This window comes from Nomascus leucogenys, chromosome 4 (assembly GCF_006542625.1).
Source record: "Nomascus leucogenys isolate Asia chromosome 4, Asia_NLE_v1, whole genome shotgun sequence".
Lineage (NCBI taxonomy): Eukaryota > Metazoa > Chordata > Mammalia > Primates > Hylobatidae > Nomascus > Nomascus leucogenys.
In genome coordinates this window covers 94,698,568-94,720,105 of record NC_044384.1, presented here as the reverse complement: position 1 = coordinate 94,720,105, position 21,538 = coordinate 94,698,568, and positions in this window count along the sequence as shown.

Genomic DNA, 21,538 nt, shown 5'->3' with positions numbered 1-21,538 from the left:
ATATTGAGCTCCCTGAGGACAGCCACTTCATTATCTTTTTAACATTTTATCCCCACCCTCTAGACATATGGTAGATGCTCAATAACTATTTGTAAGACTTTTTTGAACTTTCTTGACATCTGCAGCCAAATGGTACAGGCCAACGGGAAATTTCCATCCCTAACAGTATGGTATGGAAGACAATGAGGAATATAATATACTAGTTATATAAATATTGAATTTTTGATGCTCTTCCCTTAACTGAAGAAACTAAAATTAATACTGTGTCCGGAATTGGTGGGTTCTTGGTCTCACTGACTTCAAGAATGAAGCCGCGGACCCTCGCGGTGAGTGTTACAGATCTTAAGGTGGCGCATCTGGAGTTTGTTCCTTTTGATGTTCGGATGTGTTTGGAGTTTCTTCCTTCTGGTGGGTTCGTGGTTTCGCTGGCTCCGGAGTGAAGCTGCAGACCTTCGCGGTGAGTGTTACAGCTCTTAAAGCGGCACGTCTGGAGTTGTTCATTCCTCCCGGTGGGCTTGTGGTCTCGCTGGCTTCAGGAGTGAAGCTGCAAACCTTCGCGGTGAGTGTTACAGCTCATAAAAGCAGTGCGGACCCAAAGAGTGAGCAGTAGCAAGATTTATTGCAAAGAGCAAAAGAACAAAGCTTCCACAGTGTGGAAGGGGACCCGAGTGGGTTGCCACTGCTGGCTGGGGCAGCCTGCTTTTATTCTCTTATCTGGCCCCACCCACATCCTGCTGATTGGTAGAGCTGAGTGGTCTGTTTTGACAGGGCGCTGATTGGTGTGTTTACAAACCTTGCGCTAGATACAGAGTGCCGATTGGTGTATTTACAATCCTTGAGCTAGACATAAAGGTTTTCCAAGGCCCCACCAGAGTAGCTAGATACAGAGTGTCAATTGGTGCATTCACAGACCCTAAGCTAGACACAGGGTGCTGATTGGTATATTTACAATCCCTGAGCTAGACATAAAGTTTCTCCACATCTCCACCAGACTCAGGAGCCCAGCTGGCTTCACCCAGTGGATCCTACACCAAGGCTGCAGGTGGAGCTGCCTGCCAGTCCCGTGCCGTGCGCTCGCACTCCTCAGCCCTTGGGTGGTCGATGGGACTGGGCACCGTGGAGTAGGGGGTGGCGCTCGTCGGGGAGGCTCGGGCCGCACAGGAGCCCATGGAGGGGGTGGGAGGCTCAGGCATGGCGGGCTGCAGGTCCTGAGCCCTGCCCCGTGGGAAGGCAGCCAAGGCCCGGTGAGAAATTGAGCGCAGCGCAGGTGGGCTGGCACTGCTGGGGGACCCAGTACACCCTCTGCAGCCGCTGACCTGGGTGCTACGCCCCTCATTGCCTGGGGCCGGCAGGGCTGGCCGGCCGCTCCAAGTGAGGGGCCTGCCAAGCCCACGCCCACCCGGAACTCCAGCTGGCCCACAAGCGCCGCGCGCAGCCTCGGTTCCGCTCGCGCCTCTCCCTCCACACCTCCCTGCAAGCTGAGGGAGCCGGCTCCCACCTTGGCCAGCCCAGAAAGGGGCTCCCACAGTGCAGTGGTGGGCTGAAGGGCTCCTCAAGTGCTGCCAAAGTGGGAGTCCAGGCAGAGGAGGCGCCGAGAGCAAGTGACGGCTGTGAGGACTGCCAGCACGCTGTCGCCTCTCAATACTACTTGGTATTTCTTCAGCATACACACACAAAAAAAGTGTTTGCCAGTTACTACCTCATTTGGCATTCTGATCTGCATCATCAGCAGATAGATGGCAGCACCAAACTTCAAACATCTAAGCTCACTGTCAGCTGGTCTAATTAGCAAAAATTACAGAACATTTTTGAAGGGATGTTTTGTAACAGAGGTCTTCTGGAAATCTAATTTAAGAAAATCAGTTTTCCATATTCAAAGTGCTGACCCACAAATGTTTCTGAAGTGTCCAGAAGTTGCTTTTAAAAGCAAAGGGATCGTTCTCCCTCTCCCCTCCCCCTGTCCCCCACATCCATCTGAATCATCGCACATTTTCAATGGGAAAGGCTTCATTACATCCTAAGGAAATCCACATCCTGCACCTCCAGGTCACAGCCTGGCAGACAGCAGCCTCACGTCCCTCCGGAAAGGATAATTAGTTTTCTACCCTTTAATCAAGGAGTAGCAGATTGTTATTTTTCTAAAGTTTTGCCTGGGGAGAGCCTGTTCTTTCCCGAGAGTGTATTTTTCTAACCAGGACTCCTTGTTTGTGCTCTGCCTTCCCACGCACCGACACTGAGGGCCCCTCCTCCTTGTTTGAAATAAGACCAAAGCTCTCCACTGATGAGACGGATGTGGGATCAAGTCATGGACCCCCTAACTCATCGGCACCACTGCCCATTATCATATGGACTGGGGGTATCCTCAATCTCTCTATCATAGAGAATGCTGTCAAGGGTTCACTGTTTAAAACGAACCAGTTCTGGCCGAGCGCAGTGGCTCACACCTATAATCCCATCACTCTGGGAGGCCGAGGCAGGCGGATCATTTGAGGTCAGGAGTCTGCGACCAGCCTGGCCAACGTGGTGAAACTCCGTCTCTACTAAAAATTCAAAAATTAGCCAGGCGTGGTGGTGCTCACCTGTAGTCCCGGCTACTCGGGAGACTGAGGCAGGGGAATCGCTTGAACCCAGGAGGTGGAGGTTACAGTGAGCCGAGATTGCACCACAGCACTCCAGCCTGGGCAATAGAGCGAGACTCTGTCTCAAAAAATAATAATAATAATAAATAAAAAATAAAGAACCAGTGCTTATAGAGGGCTCACTGTGTCATGGCCAGACACCATTCTGAATGCTAAATAAGTATTAACTCATTTTGTCCTCAAAAAACTTTTATGAGTAGATTATTTGTTATTTCCACTTTACAGGTGAAAAAACTGAGGCTCAGACAGGTTAAGTGACTTGCCCAAAATCACACAGCTAGTAGGCATCAGAGTGGGATTCAAACCCAGGCAATCTGGCTCTAGAGTGGACAAACAGAGAAACAGATGTTAAAACCATTGCAGAAGCAGCGACAACGGAGGAAAGGAGATGGAAACTCAAATGCTTACTATGTACCAGGCCCAGAGCCAATACTGAGTTGGTTCTCTTTACATGAAGTGTAACAGGACTTAAAAAAAAATAATAGAAACAATAAAGATCAGAGATTAGTCTTATTCACTGGTTTTTCTACATCTGCAAATAAAAATATCCATGAAGATTAATGGTAAACTTTTCTGTGTGCATATTATACTTTTAATAGAAGGGTAATTTTAATTTAAAAAATTTAATGGCTCAGTTTTCTTAATATTTTAAAGAGATTTCGATCAAATAGTCAACGCTTAGAGGGTGTTTTTTTTGTTGTTGTTGAGACAGAGTCTCGCTCTGTTGCCCAGGCTGGAGTGCAGTGGCGCAATCTCGGCTCACTGCAACCTTCACCTCCTGGGTTCAAGCAATTCTTCTGTCTCAGCCTCCTGAATACCTGGGATTACAGGCGACCACCACCACGCCTGGCTAATTTTTGTGTTTTTTAGTAGAGATGGGGTTGCGCCATGTTGGCCAAGCTGGTCTTGAACTCCTGACCTCAAGTGATCTGCCCGCCTCAGCCTCCCAAAGTGCTGGGATTACAGGTGTGAGCCACTGCATCTGGTCAATTCATGTTTTTCAAATCCTAGAAAACTCTTTACTCAAAAATTATATCTCTAGATGCCATACTTTACTAGTTTCTGTCAAACAGACACTCCATAAGGGCTTCTTGCCCTGGGAGGAGCAGAAGAAAGTCTTTATATTTTATTCAATACTATATTGATCAGAAACTAATAAATTCCTATGTAGGTGGCCCAACCCCTCCAAAATGAACATTGCAATCCTAAAAGTGGGTCCTCAGATATGGGCATTTATAATAAATGTTCTGTTGATCCTAACAGTTTAAAATGCCAAAAATTCTTAAATTAGCCAGCATTGCTTAAAGCAGTTTATTGACTCCAATACAGGACCCACCACAGTCTCCAAGGTAATTAGATGCTCCATAAATGCTGTTTTTGGCAGTGACTGGGGCCACACATAAAAACATGTTTATTCCCAAACTGTCAGTGAAATGTGGGAGTGGAACCGCGTCAGGCTTGTTAGAGCTTATGTGGTAGAAAGGAAGGTAATGTCAAGGCCACTGATTTCAGCACTGCAGCAAACAGCAAGCCACCACGCTGAATCCCGGCAGACCTCAATGATGGCTAAAAAAAGGGAGTGGCGGGTATGAGGTAATTCTGAGTAAAAGAGGGTGATATTAGTACTATTTTCATAATAATACTACTATTCGTACTGTGCTTTTTATGAGGATTAACTCATTTAATCCTCACGGGGGCCCTGTGGAATAAGGGCTTTAACAGATGAGGAAGCTGTGGCACTGAGAGCTTAGATTTAGAAATGCCTCACAGCTACTAAAGGGTAAGGCCAGACAGCCCAATTCCAGGATCCTGCCCCAGAGCTCCACCAAGTTGCATCAGTTTTCTGGCCACCTAATCCACAAGAGCCACAAACTGGGGTGAGAAAAATGACTGTGATTACCAGCTACGTGCTACTTACCAAATATTTCCATCAAACATGGTCCATCTAAAGCACAGGGCAGAGTAAGCCCCATTCTCTTGGGCCCCTCACTAACTCCCAGCTCACCAGCTGGGCTCCGGCAGGAACAGGGCCAGCACTTGCATCAGCGTTGCCATAGCTGCCGCCATGGCAACCACCCTTTATGATCCAGGCAAAGATGCTCTTCCCACTCACTCGGGAGCCCTGATTCTGGGATGCAGCCCTTGGAGAGACATGTCCTTTTACCTGCCCCCAACTTGCTCAAAGCCTTTATAATACTGGGAACCGATGGGGGACACATCTGGACCAGTCCAGTATATACACAGGCTGACAGGGAGATGGGGGCTTATGGAAAGATGGTGCAGAGAAATGCAGATTTGCAAAGTGAACAGCTAACATTTCCAGGGGACTTGGCGCCTGGCAGGGCTGGAATTGAGTTCCAGCTGGCTATCTCATGGCCCTAAGCAAATGGGTTCAGCCTCTAGGAATCCATGTCTTAGACTATGAAAAATAGGAATAATATTAGGTTTTACACCTCACTGAGCTGTTGTGAGGTTTAAGTAAACTCAAACACTTAGAGAGTAGAAACTGGCTGTGACTCTCACTAAGGCAATGGTGCCGGGACTCTCAAAAGAGCAGGAGCCCCTCAGCCTCCCGTCACTGCCCTCCCAGCTCAGCGGCCTGACAGTAGAGACAAAAAGCAATCCTGTCAACAAACCAGACAAGGCCAACAGATCCATATACACCCTGCTGAGCGCAGGGAGACATGCCAGCATCCAGTGGGGACCCCAGGTGCGGTCACCCCCGCCCCGTACTAGACTACATGGCTTCTCTGAAAAGATAAATTTATCAAAATAAGCCTACTACCTTTATTTGACAAAGACGTCACTGGACAAAACATCTTTTAACACACGAAAACCATGAATGAACTTTCAGAAGTCTTTAAAGTCAAATGGATAGCACTCAAAAATTTCTAGAAGATTCCGGAATTATTCCCATACTGTCAGCAGTGGTGATTTCTCAAGGTTAGGATTGATCCGGGGAACTTGCACGTGCCATGTTACACATTCCTACACTGTCTAAAATTTTATGACATGTACATTTTTGTAATAAGAAAATTTCAGTTTATTTGAAAAAGAAAACTGAAATGCTTTGCCATAACATAGTTCACAAAATAAAAAACCCAATCAATCAATAAACAAAAAGTACTCACCCTCCCTACTAACTAGCCAAATGGAAATTTAAATAAGTTAGCATGTTTATATTTCAAATTAGCAACTTCTATATGGGCATATCAAATGCAAGAAAGAATGTGGAGAAACAGGCACTTTGCTTCACAACTATAAATGTATATATTGACATGAAATTTCTACAGGGTAATTTGACACCATTTTCCAAGAGCATTAAAATGACCCAAAAGTTCATCCTCATGATAATTAATTGGACAAAATAACCACAAACATGGGCCTAGCAATAAGGATACAGCTCCTAACATTGCTAGAGAGGGAGAAGCTAGACACAGCTCACACAGCCAACAATAGGAACCAGTTATTAAGAAAGCCCCTTGAGGCCGGGTACAGTGGCTCACACCTATAATCCCAGCACTTTGGTAGACTAAGGCTGGAGGATCACCTCTGGCCAGGAGTTCAAGACCAGACTGGACAAGAAAGTGAGCCCTCATCTCTACAAAAAATAAAAAAATTAGCCGGCCGTAGTGGCAGGCACCTGTAGTCCCAACTACTTGGGAGACTGAGGTGGGAGGATGGCTTGAGCCCAGAGCCCAGGCTGCAGTGAACTATGATTGCACCACTGAAAATTTCTACATATCCAATAAGTAAGGTAGCAGCAAAAAGACTTACTTATTCCACATTGTGAAAATATGGAATTATCTGGAGTTGGCACCTTTAATTGCATGCTTTCATTCCACACGCATCCCATTTTGCAACTGAGTAAACCGAGACCCAGATCTAGTTGACCGTTTGCCCTGCAGTGATTGAGACAGGTTCACAGTGTTATTTGCCATTGCATCCGTGGTAGAGCCAAGCTGGTTCCTGGTGCCATAGGAGGCCCAAGCCAGGGGCAGAGGCATCTCTTCAAAATCCTCCTCCCCCAAGATGCCACTCCTTCCCAAGGGCTCTCAGCCCTGTCCAGAGACAAAGCACAGGCCCAGGAATAAAGCCAGGGTCTGTGAGTAAGGCCCTCACTAGGAATAAAGTAGGCCCCCTCCAAAGAAGGTCTGGTCCACATCAGGACTGCAGGTGGTGCTTATCCTAGATCGCCTCTCAGCGTGTGGCAACCCTGGGGCTCAGAGAGGTCAGTTTCCCTGTCTTAAATCAGCCAGCCAACGAGGATGTGAACTCCTTTCGTATTCTTAGCCCTTTCTGGGTGACTCAGTTTCTTCATCTAGAAAATGGGGAGAATAATTGTACCAACTTACAAGGGTTTGGTTGTTATGAGAGTTAAAGGACTCAATCCTTAGAAGGTGCTTAGAACATTTCCTGACCTATAGGAAGCGTCCTGTGCAGCTCCCATTTCTGCAGTGAGACTACTGAGGGTGGTGGTTAGGAGCAAGGGCTCTAGAACCAGCTGCGTGGGTTCTGATCACACATCGACCATTCACTTGCCCTGTGACTCCAGGCAGGTTACCTAACTCTTTGTGCCTCAGATTCCTCATTTGTGAATTGAGAATGATGATGATAACTCACATGCACCTCAATTTACAATGGTACGTCAAAAATGCACTTAATACCCCTAACCTACCAAACATCACAGCTCAGCTTACCCTACAAATCCAGTAAGTAAGGCAGTAGCAAGAAGACTTGCTTATTCCACATTGTGAAAATATGGAATTATCTGGATTTGGCACCTTAATGCATGCTTTTAAAGCCTAGCCCACTTAAACATGCTCAGAACACTCACATTAGCCTACAATTGGGTGAAATCATTTAACGCAAAGCCTGTTTTGTAATACAGTGTTGAATATTTCATGTAATTTACTGAATACTGTACTGAAAGTGAAAAAAAGAAGAATGGTTGTATGGGGACTCAAAGTACAGTTTCTCCTGGATGTGTGTCACTCTCACACCATCAGAAAGGCAAAAATCATAAGGCAACTCATTGTGGGTCGGGACCATCTGTAGTACCTACGTAGGTTAGTGGGAATAATCACATTAACTACCTTAGCTCTTAGAAGAGCTAAGAACAGTACCCATAATGAGTACAATGGTCCTAACATGTAAAGTGCATGTTAGCTGCTATGAATATTATGCCACTCTGTCTCCTATTAGCCCATTAGGAATGGCACCACTACCAACAGTAGTCATTATTCTGGCTGACAAGAACCTGATGTATGTTCTCCTACGACTGGGTACCATTATTATTCAGATTTACAGATGGGAAACTCAGGTGTAGAGAGCTCAAGTAACTTGACTTGGGTCACACAGCCAAGAAGCAGCCATGCTGCCAGGCTTCAAGTCAAGTTCATCGGCCTCCAAAGCTCTTGCCTGACTGCACTACCCACCTCAATATCCACATGGCCTGTGGCTGCCTACTTGTGCAATTGTATGACTGCCAGTACTTCCTGCAGAGGGTGATGCATGGTTTTCTGGCTTTGAGATGACTCACTCCCAAGCCTTCCACCATTCAACACAGATGCTGGCCCCTGCAGACATCTGACTAACAGAAAGGGTCAGAAAGTCACATCAGCAGAGTCGCCAAGGAGCAATCCCTGTCTTCCCTCCCCATCTTCCTGGGGAAATACATTGGTATGTGTCTGTCAAGATGAGACATAACCATTAAAACAAAATTCTCGACTGAGATATCTGTTTAGTGTCTTGGAAACACATGCCGATGTCCACACAGCTGGTTTTCCCTACAGCTGTTGGTAGTCATGTGCTGTTTCAACTACAGCCTGCTCATAAGTTTGCACTGGAAGATGAGGCCAGGGTAAATCTTGCTTAATGCATCATTCTAGTCTTTAAAGCATGACATCCATGACAGTGAAGCTCACTTTCCATTACCAGACTGAAAAGTTGGCAAAGCTTTGCTGCACACTATGAAGACAGAGGTGTAGATAGGTGCCACCAGCAAGGAGCAGCCTAGCTTGAGCAGAGGTGGGTCTCATGTCCTTCACGGCTTCCTCAGCAATTCACCAACAGAGCTAGTTGTTGAATAAAAACAAAACAAAAAAACTTCTAGCCAGGACCCATAACCCTGTATTATTTCAAACCTGGTAATTTAATTCAATCATATCTATTTTCAGATAATGTATCTAAAACTCAAACAGATCACAAGCTGGAAGGATCCTCAGAGAACCAGCTGACCACCCTCATTTAGGGACTGGAGCACTAAGACCTGGCCAAGCTCACATGGTCTGTTGGTCACAGGCTGGGACCCTTGAAGGTCTCCCTGTTTTCAGGCTGTTTTCAGCCCTTCCTGCTTCCTTAATCCAAGTGTTGTCAGAGTGGACATCTGCTGTTCCTCACTGCCCGGCATTTAGTCCCCATTCTTCTGCTAAGGGCACCCAGATTTTCTGTTGGGGGATGCCCTCTCCCCTTTGGGACCCTGTGATTCAGGAAGGGCCAACCCCAGGCTCCAGAGATGGGCATGTGACCTGGCCTGTTCAGTGAGAGCGGCCCCAAGACTTTGGCTGGCATTAAAGAACAGATATACAGTCCCGGGACAGGCACTGAGCTGATGAGATGCAAACTTGGAGCTGTGCAAGGCATCTTGTGCAGAAAGCTTACCTGAGAAGGAAACTAACCTGGGGAAAGCAGAGCAAGAGACCAAGAGAGAGAAAGTTCCTAATGACACAGATTAGCCACCTGGATCGAGCTATGCCTGAAGGTAGCCTATCACTAGATTTGCCAGTGATAAAAAGTGAGCTCTCTTTTAAAAAAAAAAAAAAAAATTTTAAGCAAGCGTATATTGTATTTCTGTCACATGCAACCAAAAGAACTATGCTTTGTTTCTTTGCAAAAGTTCATTAAAGAAAGCATCAAAATGGGAATGTTCCCAGGGGACCATCCAGAGTGCCTAGCACACAGTAAGCACTTAATTCATGTGTAATGGAGCGAAACCCCTCCTTCAGGGGTCCTGACCCTTCAGAGACCATCAGGTCTCTTCTCAGTGGGACTCTCTCAGACCGTCCTGTTGGAAACCGTGGCCCTCCCCAGCCTTCCTATCCACCACTCTTGCCTGTTTTCAATGGGGTTTAGCACCATCAGACCTACCCTATGTCTTACTTACTGTTTCTTGAATCCCATAAGGGTGGAGATTGTTGTCTACTTTGTCCGTTGCTATAACCCTAAGGCCCAGATCAGGTCTCTGAACCATAAGTACCCAGTATACACCTGATGAATGAATGAATGAATGAATGAATGAGGAAATGGATGATGGAATGAGTGAGTGCCTAGTGTGCTCCCAGGTCCCTACCTGTCTGCTGCCTTGGTCAGCAGCCCTGGGACCCGGCCTGCAGAATCCCTGGCTGTCCTTCCTCCTCTTTCTGGATATGGGTCCTCTTCCCACAGAGTGAACACTCCAGCAGCCAGCCCCGCAGTCCAGGCAACCTGAGCGTCACCCACCTGCCCGGGGACCATCAACAAAAATTAAAGGGTAGGGAGCCCTTTGGGTTATAAAGATGTCTTCCTTCTTTTTTCCTGCTTACAGATAAATATCATATGCTCATTACAAAGGCAAACAAACAAAATTAAAATGTAAACAAGTAAGCAATAAAAAAATAATAATAATTTAACTTCTAAGTGAAATTTGAGGTACAAGTCAGAAATGGGAAGACTGCTGGTACATTTTATACGACCCATAGGGTGTATGTATGTATATATGTATTTATTTTTGAGGTAGCATCCAACATTTAAAAATCTGGATTTCATTTAGAAATCAGGTACAGTCTCTAGCTTCAGTTCAATATTTTAAAAAATCTCATCACTAAGGGCCATATTTCCACATGTGACCATGGTCTGCTAGGGCTGAGTGGTAGCTGCCCCCTTCAGATGGACCATGGGTTCTCAGGGTCTCCATCCCTCCCCACTGTGACCCTTGCCCTTCCCTGGCCACTCATGTAAGGTCCTGCCTGGTCTCTGTCACACTCAGAGTTGGTGATCCCCGGCCTGATGTATATCCTTTCAGACTTTGCTGCAGACATAAAGCTTTCTAAGAAATCCCTCTAAAAATTCCCCTCACCTCCAATAGTACCTGTGATGCTACAAATAACTATGCAATTTCTAACACCAGAGAACATTGCATTTACAGCACAGCCCCCTTTTGCAGGGTCAGCCTGCTGGGTCAGGTTCATGTCTCCTTCTAAATCTGACTATCGGCCGGAAGCAGTGGCTGATGCCTGTAATGCCAGCACTTTGGGAACCCAAGGCGGGCGGATCACGAGGTCAGGAGATCGAGGCCATCCTGGCCAACATGGTGAAACCCTGTCTCTACTAAAAATACAAAAATTAGCCAGGCATGGTGGCGCACGCCTGTAGTCCCAGCTACTCAGGAGGCTGAGGCAGGAGAATTGCTTGAACCCGGGGGGTGGAGGTTGCAGTGAGCCGAGATTGTGCCACTGCACTCCAGCCTGAGGACAGAGTGAGACTCTGTCTCAAGAAAACAAACAAAAAAAAGACTGGCTATCCCAGCTCAATAATTCACCCTGCCACACTGTACAGTCCCTCAGTTCACCCCACATAGAAGGACCCCACAGTCCTGAGCACCCATGGGGGCACCTTTTTGTAGGGAAATTCCAGATCTAGTATTTAAATCCAGCCTCCCAGTGTGGATAGACTCACAGACACACAGCAGCCACAAGAGCTTACACCACCACTGAGCTGCCATCCGTGCGTGGAAGTCAAAACCACACCGTGGACTGCAGCCCCATGCCCACCACCCAGAGACCCCCACAATCTGCCATTTTCCCCTGTGTTTGCTTACACGCTGGTTCCACTATATAGCAGTCACTCCCCAAGAGCAGGGACCCTGCCTGTCGCGTTGATAATTGTTTCTTAGAACCCAGCCCTGTTCCTCAGAGAAGAGCCCCTCAATCCATGATGGATGGATGGTTGGTAAGTGGACAAGCACATGATGGGTAGGTGGGTGGGCGAGTATGTTACAAGGCAGGGAGGGAGGTGGACAAGCCCCGCAAACTGTGATGTCTAATTTGCCCATGTCATGACGCAATGATTATGTTAAAATACTGGACGAAAAACTAGGATATAAAGTTACATAAATAAACTCACAGGTTAAAAAAAAAAAGATAAGGAAAACACTATAATATTGATCGTGGTGTAACTTTTTAAAAAATCACTTTGTGCATTTCCCAAATGGACTACAAGTCTGTTTTATAAAGTTCATTTTTAACTGCCAACATGAAACTACATCAAGTGGACATTACTCCCTGGAGTTCTCTAGATTTTGAAACACCAAGGGCCTATAGAGGAAAGAAAAATATTTGGATTAGTTTGGCTCTTAGAGTGGACTAGAGAGGGGAGGAAAAGAAAACAGGGGAGGGGAGCCTGGCCTTGGACAGTAGAAAAGGATCCTTCCAGGCTCCTTGGTGGCCCCGTAATGACCAACACCTTTGCTACCTGCTATCAGCAAAAGCAACATCAGTTACCCTTCCAGATACTGGAAATCCAAAATATTATGGGAAGTCATATTTCTTTTGGAGTAAAAGATGGTAATTTTTTCACCCCTGGCCTATGAATGCTTCTAAAGAAAAGCAAAGAAACACAAGGACATCTTCTAATACAAACACATGATTTGATTTGATTTTTTTGAGACAGAGTCTCACTCTGTCGCCCAAGTGGGGAATGCAATGGTGCAGTCCTAGCTCACTGCAACCTCTGACTCTTGGGTTCAAGTGATTCTCCTGCTTCAGCCTCCCAAGTAGCTGGGACTATAGGCGCCCGCCACCATGACCAGCTAATTTTTGTATTTTCAGTAGAGAGAGGGTTTCACCATGTTGGCCAGGCTGGTCTTGAACTCCTGGCCTCAGGTGATCTGCCCGCCTCGGCCTCCCAAAGTGCTGGGATTACAGGCGTGAGCCACCATGCCCAGCCTTTAAAACACAGGATTTTAAATTAGAATAGACATTCTCTTTAAAAATCACTGCTGCTCAGACTGTCCTGGCACTGGGGCAGCCAGAACAGCATTGCACTCGCTACAGAGTGACAATGTGACATATTCATTCACCGCCTCCACCCCTGAACCGGGGCTCTGCCACCTTGGTTGGTCTCCACGTGTATTCCACAGACAGGTGGGCAGCAGGGTTCAGGGCCAGCTATTTTGTAAAGACAGATAGGGAAACTGAGGTTCTGAGAGGGGCAGCAGTGCACGGGTCCCTGGGAACAGCATAGCTGAGAGCAGCCTGCAGCCTCGCCCCCTCGATCCCCTCACACACATTCACCATGCCTCCTGGGCACTGGGCCCTGGCCAGAACGAACATGCACACCTGGGTCTTATGAGCAGGTGAGAGGAAGGCACAGACCCTAACAAATGAGGGTATAAATGGACAAGATACCCCCAGGTGGGGCTGGGGGTGGGCAAGGGGAATTAGCAGCAAGGGGCAATGTGATGCCACCTGGCTGGGAGGTCACCAGGGACACTCGGGGAGGGCCCTCTACAACAGGCTGCTGCTGCTGGGCTCCCAGAGAAGGCCCTGTTCAAAGACTCTCAAAGAGCCAGGCCTCAGAAACTTACCAGACATCAAGTATAGTGCAGTCACAAACACCCCAGCACGCTGCACTCTGCCAGATGCAACTTATTAACATTGTATTTGGGGCTCCAGAGTCTAGGAGGGATGCATGAATCACCAGTAGGGGGAAATTAAATGTAAAAGAAACCACACACCCAGAAACTACCAGCAACCTAAAGAGTCCAACAAAGAATCAGGAAGTGCAGGGTCTTTAGGGGTGGACAGATTTGGGGTTTATCCTGCCTCCACCTGCAAAGGCTTCCCAGTGCCCTCAGACTGAATTCTCAGTTGCTTAAAAAGGCCTGTTGTCCCTAATCTCTGCCTCTAGTCCCTGAGACTGAAGGCAGCTCATCCCTCACCAGCCTCCAGAAATCTGAGTTTAACACATACAAAGTCTGGGGCCCCTGGGAGGCGTAGACAGAAAGGTTTGGCAACAGTGGGGAACTGGGATTTGCAGCTGAGGTCAAAGCCGATGTCCTGGCATGGCTGGGGTGACCAAAGGCAAGGACCCGCAGTGATACAAGAGGCCGGAAGCAACAGCCCTGGGGAGGGTGCAGTTGGAAGTAAGGGGTTGGGGGGAAGCCAGCAAATCGAGTGTTCCAGGAGGAGGCGGAGCCAGGACCCAATGCTGTGAAAGGGGAGTCCATGATGAAGACTGCACAAAACCCACCAACAGCTTTGGCTCTCCAGATGGCTGGTCACCTTGGAGGCAGTTTCAGGGTAGTAGTGGGGGTGGTGGTCACTGGGGAGGAGAGAGTAGGTAGGAAAGAAGTGGGGGCGGAAAAGAGGATAAACGCATGTGAATTTTGAAAAAAAAGAGAAAGATAAAAATAGGTCTGGAGTGATGGTCATAATCTTAATAGTAATGATGGTCCATGGATATTGAATCCTTACTGCGGGTGAAGTGATGTTTAAAACACTTTGGAGGCCGGGTGTGGTGGCTCATGCCTGTAATCCCAACACCTTGGGAGGCCATGATGGGAGGATCACATGAGGCCAGGAGTTCGAGACCTGCCTGGGTAAGATGGCAAAACCCCATCTCTACAAAAATTGAAAAAATTAGCTGGGCATGGTGATGCATGCCTGTAGTCCCAGCTACTAGGAAGGCTAAGATGGGAGGATCCTTTGAGCCCAAGAGGTCAAGGCTGCAGTGAGCTGTGATCGTCCCACTACACTCCAGCCTGGGTGATGGAGTGAGACCCTGACTCAGAAAACAAACAAACAAATAACTCCGGGTTGCCAATGCCTCATATAGTCCATACTTTCTGGACAGATTCTGTTAACATCACCATCTTGCAGATGAGGAATCTGGGGCATAATCATGTGCTGGCCGCAGGAAGAGCTGAGCTCTGACTTCAGGGCTCCCCTTCTTTGTCTCTCAACTGTTACCAGCACCAGCACTGGGCTGAGCTCTGGGCAATGCAAAGGCTGAGCAGGAGTAGGAGGGAAGTGTTTGGCACAGGAGGCCCCAGGCCCAATCTGCAGGCAGGAGGGAAGGAGCTGCTGGAAAGAGAAACAGAAGATGAAAGGGACTCTGGGGACATGGGGTGACGAACACTCCTGGGCGTGCCCTTAGCTAAGAGCCACTACACTGGGGTTTCGCTGAGAGCTTCTCAGCAGCAGAAACCTTGGGTCAAGCCCAATCCTACAGAAACCTGGCAGAAAAAGAGTTGATCTAGTAGGAAGGAAAGGAAGGAGACAGCCCCACCAACCTCACTCCCCCCACCCTGCACAGCCGATCCTGCAGCCACTGAGACCACCTCAGGAACATGGACACCTCAGGGCCTCCACTCACAGCGTATGCTCTCTGAGGGCTGGCTGGCTTTCTCTTCCTTTTCAATTTTCAAGTATTTGATTAACACATTCAAAATTAAAATAATTAAAATTAGCCAGAGATGCACTGTGTCTTGTGTGCACACCACTGGCTTACCACCTGGTGTCCAGAGCATAAATGGGACTCCACAAATGGGTGACAGACAGGTATGGGCAACAGCTCTGAGGGGTCAACCTGGCTCCTCCTTCACCTGCTAAGTGACCCTTAGCAAGTGCCCGACCCTCACAAAACCTCAGAAGTTCCAGCAGTTCCCCACCTCTTGGGGCTTTAAGAGGGTTTTTTGTTTTGTTTTCTTTGGTTTTGTGTTTTGTTTCTGTTTGTTTGTTTTAAGATGGAGTCTCACTCTGTTGCCCAGGCAGTGGAGTGCAGTGGTGCGATCTTGGCTCACTGCAACCTTCGCCTCCCAGGTTCAAGTGATTCTCTTGCCTCAGCCTCCCGAGTAGCTGGGACTACAGATGCATGCCACCATGCCCAGCTAATTTTTTTGTATTTTTAGTAGAAACAGGGTTTTACCATGTTGGTCAGGCTGGTCTTGAACTCCTAACCTCGTGATCCACCTGCTTTGGCCTCCCAAAGTGCTGAGATTACAGGCATGAACCACCGCACCTGGCCTAAGACAGTTAAATAAGCTAGTAGTCGTAAAAGTGCCCAGCACATGATAAGAGCACAATAAATGTCACCTGTCATTATTATTAATAGCATCAACAAGATTAAAAGTATGTTGGCAGGGAGAGGAAGAATCCACAGGACAAAATTAAAGTGTCCCCACGGGAAGCACAGCACCCTGCATGTCCCAATGTTGTTCCCTACTAGGACTGGCCAGTTAAAGCTCTGGTTTTTGCAACTGTCTCTTTAATTTTTGTACCAAAGGGAGGCAGGGCCCGGATCATGGAGGTGTGAAGCTCACGAGTTTGGCAGGCTGGGCTCATCTGGAGCCCAGTATTAATTAATTGGTGTTTATGCAACAGTATGTGTCCATCTGGCCCCGTTTCTGTCTGAACCTTGTGCTCTGAGAACCTTGGAGAATGCATCTCCCTCATGACTTTTCTAGGCTTTGATGCCCAGACAACAGCAGATGCGGGTGTTAAAATAATAGCACCAACACTGCAACTCTAAAAGCGGAAGGTACCCTCTTGAGGACTCAAAGTTAAATTACAAATAGCTGGAAGTCAATTTTTTCCAGGGCTCCTGCAGCCACTGAACGTTTCCAAGGAGAAAGACAGCACCGATTATGAGTGAAGAGTGCCCTCTGCTGGCCGGTATTAGAAAACTTCAGTTGATTACTTTGTCCGTGCCTCCCGGAGGGCTCCAGCTCCGCTGCCGGGTGGCAAGTCTCAAATACCCTATTTAGTTCTTTTTTAAAACCTGAACTGAAAACAAAAAGTCTTCTTTTCCTAAAAGGTTAAGAGATGAAAGAAAGGGCAAGGTCAAGGAGCATTTTATTCCACTTCTCGCTTGCGGTTTTTTTTGCTGGTGCACTAGAAATGGCCCTGTGGACCTGTAGAGTGAGATCTGCCTCAGAGAATACAAGTAACTTGGGGAGATCAATCAAGTGTCCACGGGTGGCCCACAGCAGTGCCCCGTTTCCATTTTAAGAGGCTGTCCTCTTGACTAGACTCCAAAGTGTACAGAGAGACACTCCGAGCCAAAACTGCTGCTTCCTTGCAGAAAACCCCAGCAGGTCTGTGCCCAGGTGGCAGGGGGCTCCTGGTGGCTGAGCAATCACAGTGGCTGAGAGCTGGTGCTGGATGGGATGCTCTGGAATCATCCAGCCTGTAACACACGCCCAGACTCAAGCCCAGGACAGCACTCATCTGGCCTCTTGTAAGGCTGCTGCCTCCCCACAGCTGGGGCCCTCATGGATTCCCGCCCCAGCACCACCCCTGCCCCACTCCGTAGGAAAACCCTGACTTCATCAGCGAGTTCTAACTCTCCTGGCTTTCTGCTCACTCAGACTTTACGCACCAGAGCCAACCTGGCTGAGCTTCAAACCCCTTCATCACTTCACAGCTGCAAGATGTCCCCATTGTGAACTTGACTTTCCTCCTCTGGAACAATAATGGGAGCCGCTATTTACCGAAGGTGCACTAACTGCCAGAAACTTCAGAGTAATCCTCATGACCACGCTATGGGACTGTGAGGGAGCTGAACTTCCCGAATCAAGGGCAAGAATTATTTAAAACAATGACGCTACCCAGCTTCGCTACCCAGCTTCCCAGCTTCGGTACCCAGATAAGGAAAGACTTTGCCCCATCTACCATCTTCTTCCCTCCACTATGCAGTCTGAGTTCATCAGTTTCCATATGCAAAGTGCATTAATCAGAGGGGAGAGAAACAAGGACAGAGAGAGAAAAGAATACCAGAGGTGGGGCAGAAGAGGAAAGTCTTCTGGGGCACAGCGAATGGAAGGAGAACTTTAGTGGAGTCTAGGGAAGGGCAAGAGAGGTTTTAGAACACCTGCAAGGTGGCTGGGCCGTGGCTCATGCCTGTAATCCCACGACTTTGGGAGGCCAAGGCAGATGGATCACTTGAGGTCAGGAGTTCGAGACCAATCTGGCCAATATGGTGAAACTCTGTCTCCACTAAAAATACAAAAATTACTTGGGCGTGGTGACGTGCACTTGTAATCCCAGATACTCGGGAGGCTGAGGCAGGAGAATTACTTGAACCCGGGAGGCAGAGGTTGCAGTGAGCCGAGATCATGCCACTACCTGAGAGTAGTTTCCTAAAAGAGTTGGTATTGGGTATAAAATGGATCCCCCTTGACTATTCTTTGAGAGACACAAGTAAAAAGAACTGCCTTTATTGTTAGCCAATGGATCTCAAATCTCTGAATGTAACCAAAGCCGAAGTCTGGAGGATTGCGGACTTTGCTATTTGCTTAGATTACATTACAATTTTATAGGTAAAAAAACAAGCTGAGACAGCCAGTAACTTGCTAAGGGTCACCCAGCTCATGAATGGCAGAGCCTACATTCAACATCTCCACAACCCCAGCTCTATCTGTGAGGCTCTCTGCCTCTGAACCAGAGGAACAATAATCCTGCCTAAGGGGTCAGGTGAGGGGTGAGCCTGAGATGGGCCGTGTACACTCAGCTTTGCACAATGAATTGCATATTGTGGGTGAAGCCAGAAATAACAGTTCCTTTCCTTCCCCTCCCTTTGTCCTAATCACTGAATTCTCCCTTGTTCTTAAGACCCAGTTCCTGCTTGATAACCTAGTTCTCACTACTAGATTCCTGCCATGTCTTTTATCACCCCAAGCCCTGTTTGGGTAACTGCCCCATTACCCTAGTCCCGCTCAGGCTGCTCAGAGCTGGTCTTCTGACCCCAGGCTCCTCCAGCATGAAGGTTGACGTTCAACTTCCTAGTGGAAGGCTTTTCCTGTATTAATACCCTGGCCACTCGCATGCCTGAGGATCCAACCTTTCCCCATTTGTTCATTCATTCAAGAAACAGTCACTAGTTCCTCCCTTGTGTCAGGTACTATGCTAGCCACTCAAGATATAATGCTGTAAAAAAAAAAAAAAAAAAAAAAAAAAAAAACTATCCCAAACTAGGAAATAAAGTATAACTTTTCAAAGTCATCTATCTACACCCCGAGTCTGCTTACAGGGAGGTTATTTTTGTTTGATTCACTATTTGCTTTTGATTAGGGCCCAGACTCTGTAAAGTTGTTAACTTGTTAAAGATTGATAAATTTGATAAATTGCAAAAAAAATTCTGTCAGGTACAGTCTCAAAGGTTACAGTGTTATTTTCCTATGGGACATTAATCAGTTTTGTTTTGTTTTGTTTTGTTTTTGAGACAGGGTCTCGCTCTGTCTCCCAGGCTGGAGTGCAGTGGCACGATCGCAGTTCACTGAAGGCTCTGCCTCCCGGGTTCAAGCAATTCTCCCACCTCCACCTCCCAAGTAGCTGGGATTACAGGTGCATGCCACCACGAGTGGCTAACTTTTGCATTTTTAGTATAGATGGGGTTTCACCATGTTGGTCAGGCTGGTCTCAAACTCCTGACCTCAGGTGACCCACCTGCCTCGGCCTCCCAAAGTGCTGGAATTACAGGCGTGAGCCACTGCACCCGGCCCATTAATCAGTTTTATATCTGAATTTGCAATCTTATTCCAGCATTCTTTTCTCCATAATATTTTTCCATAATTCACTCACTCACTCTCACTCTCCCTCTCTCTCTCTGTCTCTCTCTGTGTGTGTGTGTGTGTGTGTGTGTGTGTGTGTGTGTGTGTGTGTGTGTGTATCTTCCTGGATGGTCCTTAGAACCAGCTTTCTCATCCTCATCCTGCTAGTTCTCTCATTAATGAGTTAAATAAATATTTTGGCTAAGTATATATTTGTACAAGAGTCAGAGAAAAATGAACCTCTGTATGAGACCTGTGAAATCTGAAGAATGAAGGTGAGGAAAGCATTTCAGGCAGAGGTGGTGACACCATGTACAAAGGTCCTATGGTAGGGAGGATGGCTTAAAAACAAACAAACAAACAAACAAAAAAAGAAAGAAGGTCATGTGCCCTCCAGCATCTGTCTCAATCAGCCCCAGCTGTATCAACATCATGAGCTGACTGTCAACTTAAGTCGCTTCTGTCTGCCCCAGCCACGTGCAGTGGCTAAGAACACAGCATGGGAGAACTATGTTTGCTGGATCATGTCATCCCTCTTCAGTCATCAAGGGATGAGCCAGGTAAAGGACAGTTTGTGAAGTCCTAAATTCACTGGACTCCACCCCAGGCACCAGCCTCAGCACATAGCACAGAGGACAATTACCCTCTGTGAACATCAGCTGCTCAGTGCCAGGTGCTCTGTCAACCCCAGCGCAGTCTGTGGCTTGGTCCAGCTTCCCAGTCTGCTTGTTCACTAAGTCAACATGGTTAATACCTGCACCAAGTCAATACCTGCTCAAGGAAGCTTTTTATTTTATTTTTTATTTTTTTGGAGATGGAGACTCACTCTGTCACCTAGGCTGGAGTGCAGTGGCGCTATCTCGGCTCACTGCAACCTCTGCCTCCTGGGTTCAAGCGATTCTCCTGCCTCAGCCTCCCGAGTAGCTGGGATTACAGCTGCATGCCACCATGCCTGGCTGATTTTTGTATTCTTAGTAGAGATGAGAGTTTCACCATGTTGGCCAGTCTGGTCTCAAACTCCTGACCTCAGGCGATCTGCCTGCCTTGGCCTCCCAAAGTGCTGGAATTACAGGCATGAGCTACCGCTCCTGGCCTCAAGGAAGCTTTTTAAATTCTACAATAGGATGATAATTTCCACTGAAAACATCATTCTACACTCAAGCCTTACTTCATCCTCCTGATTCTGTCTGTCTAAATCAACTCCTAGTTCAAGATTTGAACAGGGGTTTTTGCTCTCTTTCCTGGCACAAAGGACATTAGCAATGGGAGCACGAAGAAGACCCCAACCAGAGGCTGATCCTTAACTATATAACTTTGTGGGGTTTTTTTGTTGTGTTTTTGTTTTTGTTTCTGAGACACGGTCTCGCTCTGTTGCCCAGGCTGGAGTACAGTAGTGCAATCTTGGCTCACTGCAGCTTAGACCTCCTGGGCTCAAGCGATCCTCCTACCTCAGCCTCTCAACTAGCTGGGACTATAGGTGTGTTCCACGATGGCCAGCTAATTTTTAAATTTTTTGTAGAGACGGTGTCTCCCTATGTTGCCCAGGCTGATCTCATACTCCTGGGCTCAAGCAATCCTCCTGTCACAGCCTCCCAAAGTGCTGGGATTACAGGCATGAGCCACCATGCCCAGCCTAACTTTGGATGCATTGCTTAACCTTCCTGAGGTTCAGTTTCCTCATGTGGAAGGAGAAATATTCATATCTCATTAAAAGGCTCAGTGATCATGGATAAAAGCACACTGTAGACCAGGTGCGGTGGCTCATACCTGTAATCCCAGCACTTTGGGAGGCCAAGGCAGGTGGATGAGGTCAGAAGTTCAAGACCAGCCTGGTCAACATGGTGAAACCCCGTCTCTACTAAATATATAAAAAATTAGCCGGGCGTGGGGACAGCTGCCTGTAATCCCAGCTATTCGGGAGGCTGAGGCAGGAGAAATGCTTGAACCCGGGAGGCGGAAGTTGCAGTGAGCTGAGATCGCGCCATTGCGCTCCAGCCTGGGCGACAAGAGTGAAACTTTGTCTCAAAAAAAAAAAAAGCACACTGTAGATTATACCACACAATCTAAACGTGTGTTATTTTCATAGTTGTTATGATTATCAGATGTATTTTTTGAAATCTCACAAGGCTTTGTTAAGTAAACGATACAACTCTATATGAAACTTGGGCAAAATTTCCCTACAAAAATGTAAAGCCCAAAACAACCAACAAGCAAAAAGCACGGCAAGGAAGCAAGGTACAACTATAGAAGCTCTAGTACTAAAAGCTGCCAGGTGCCATTTCTGGAGGGCTCATGTGCATCAGGCACTGTG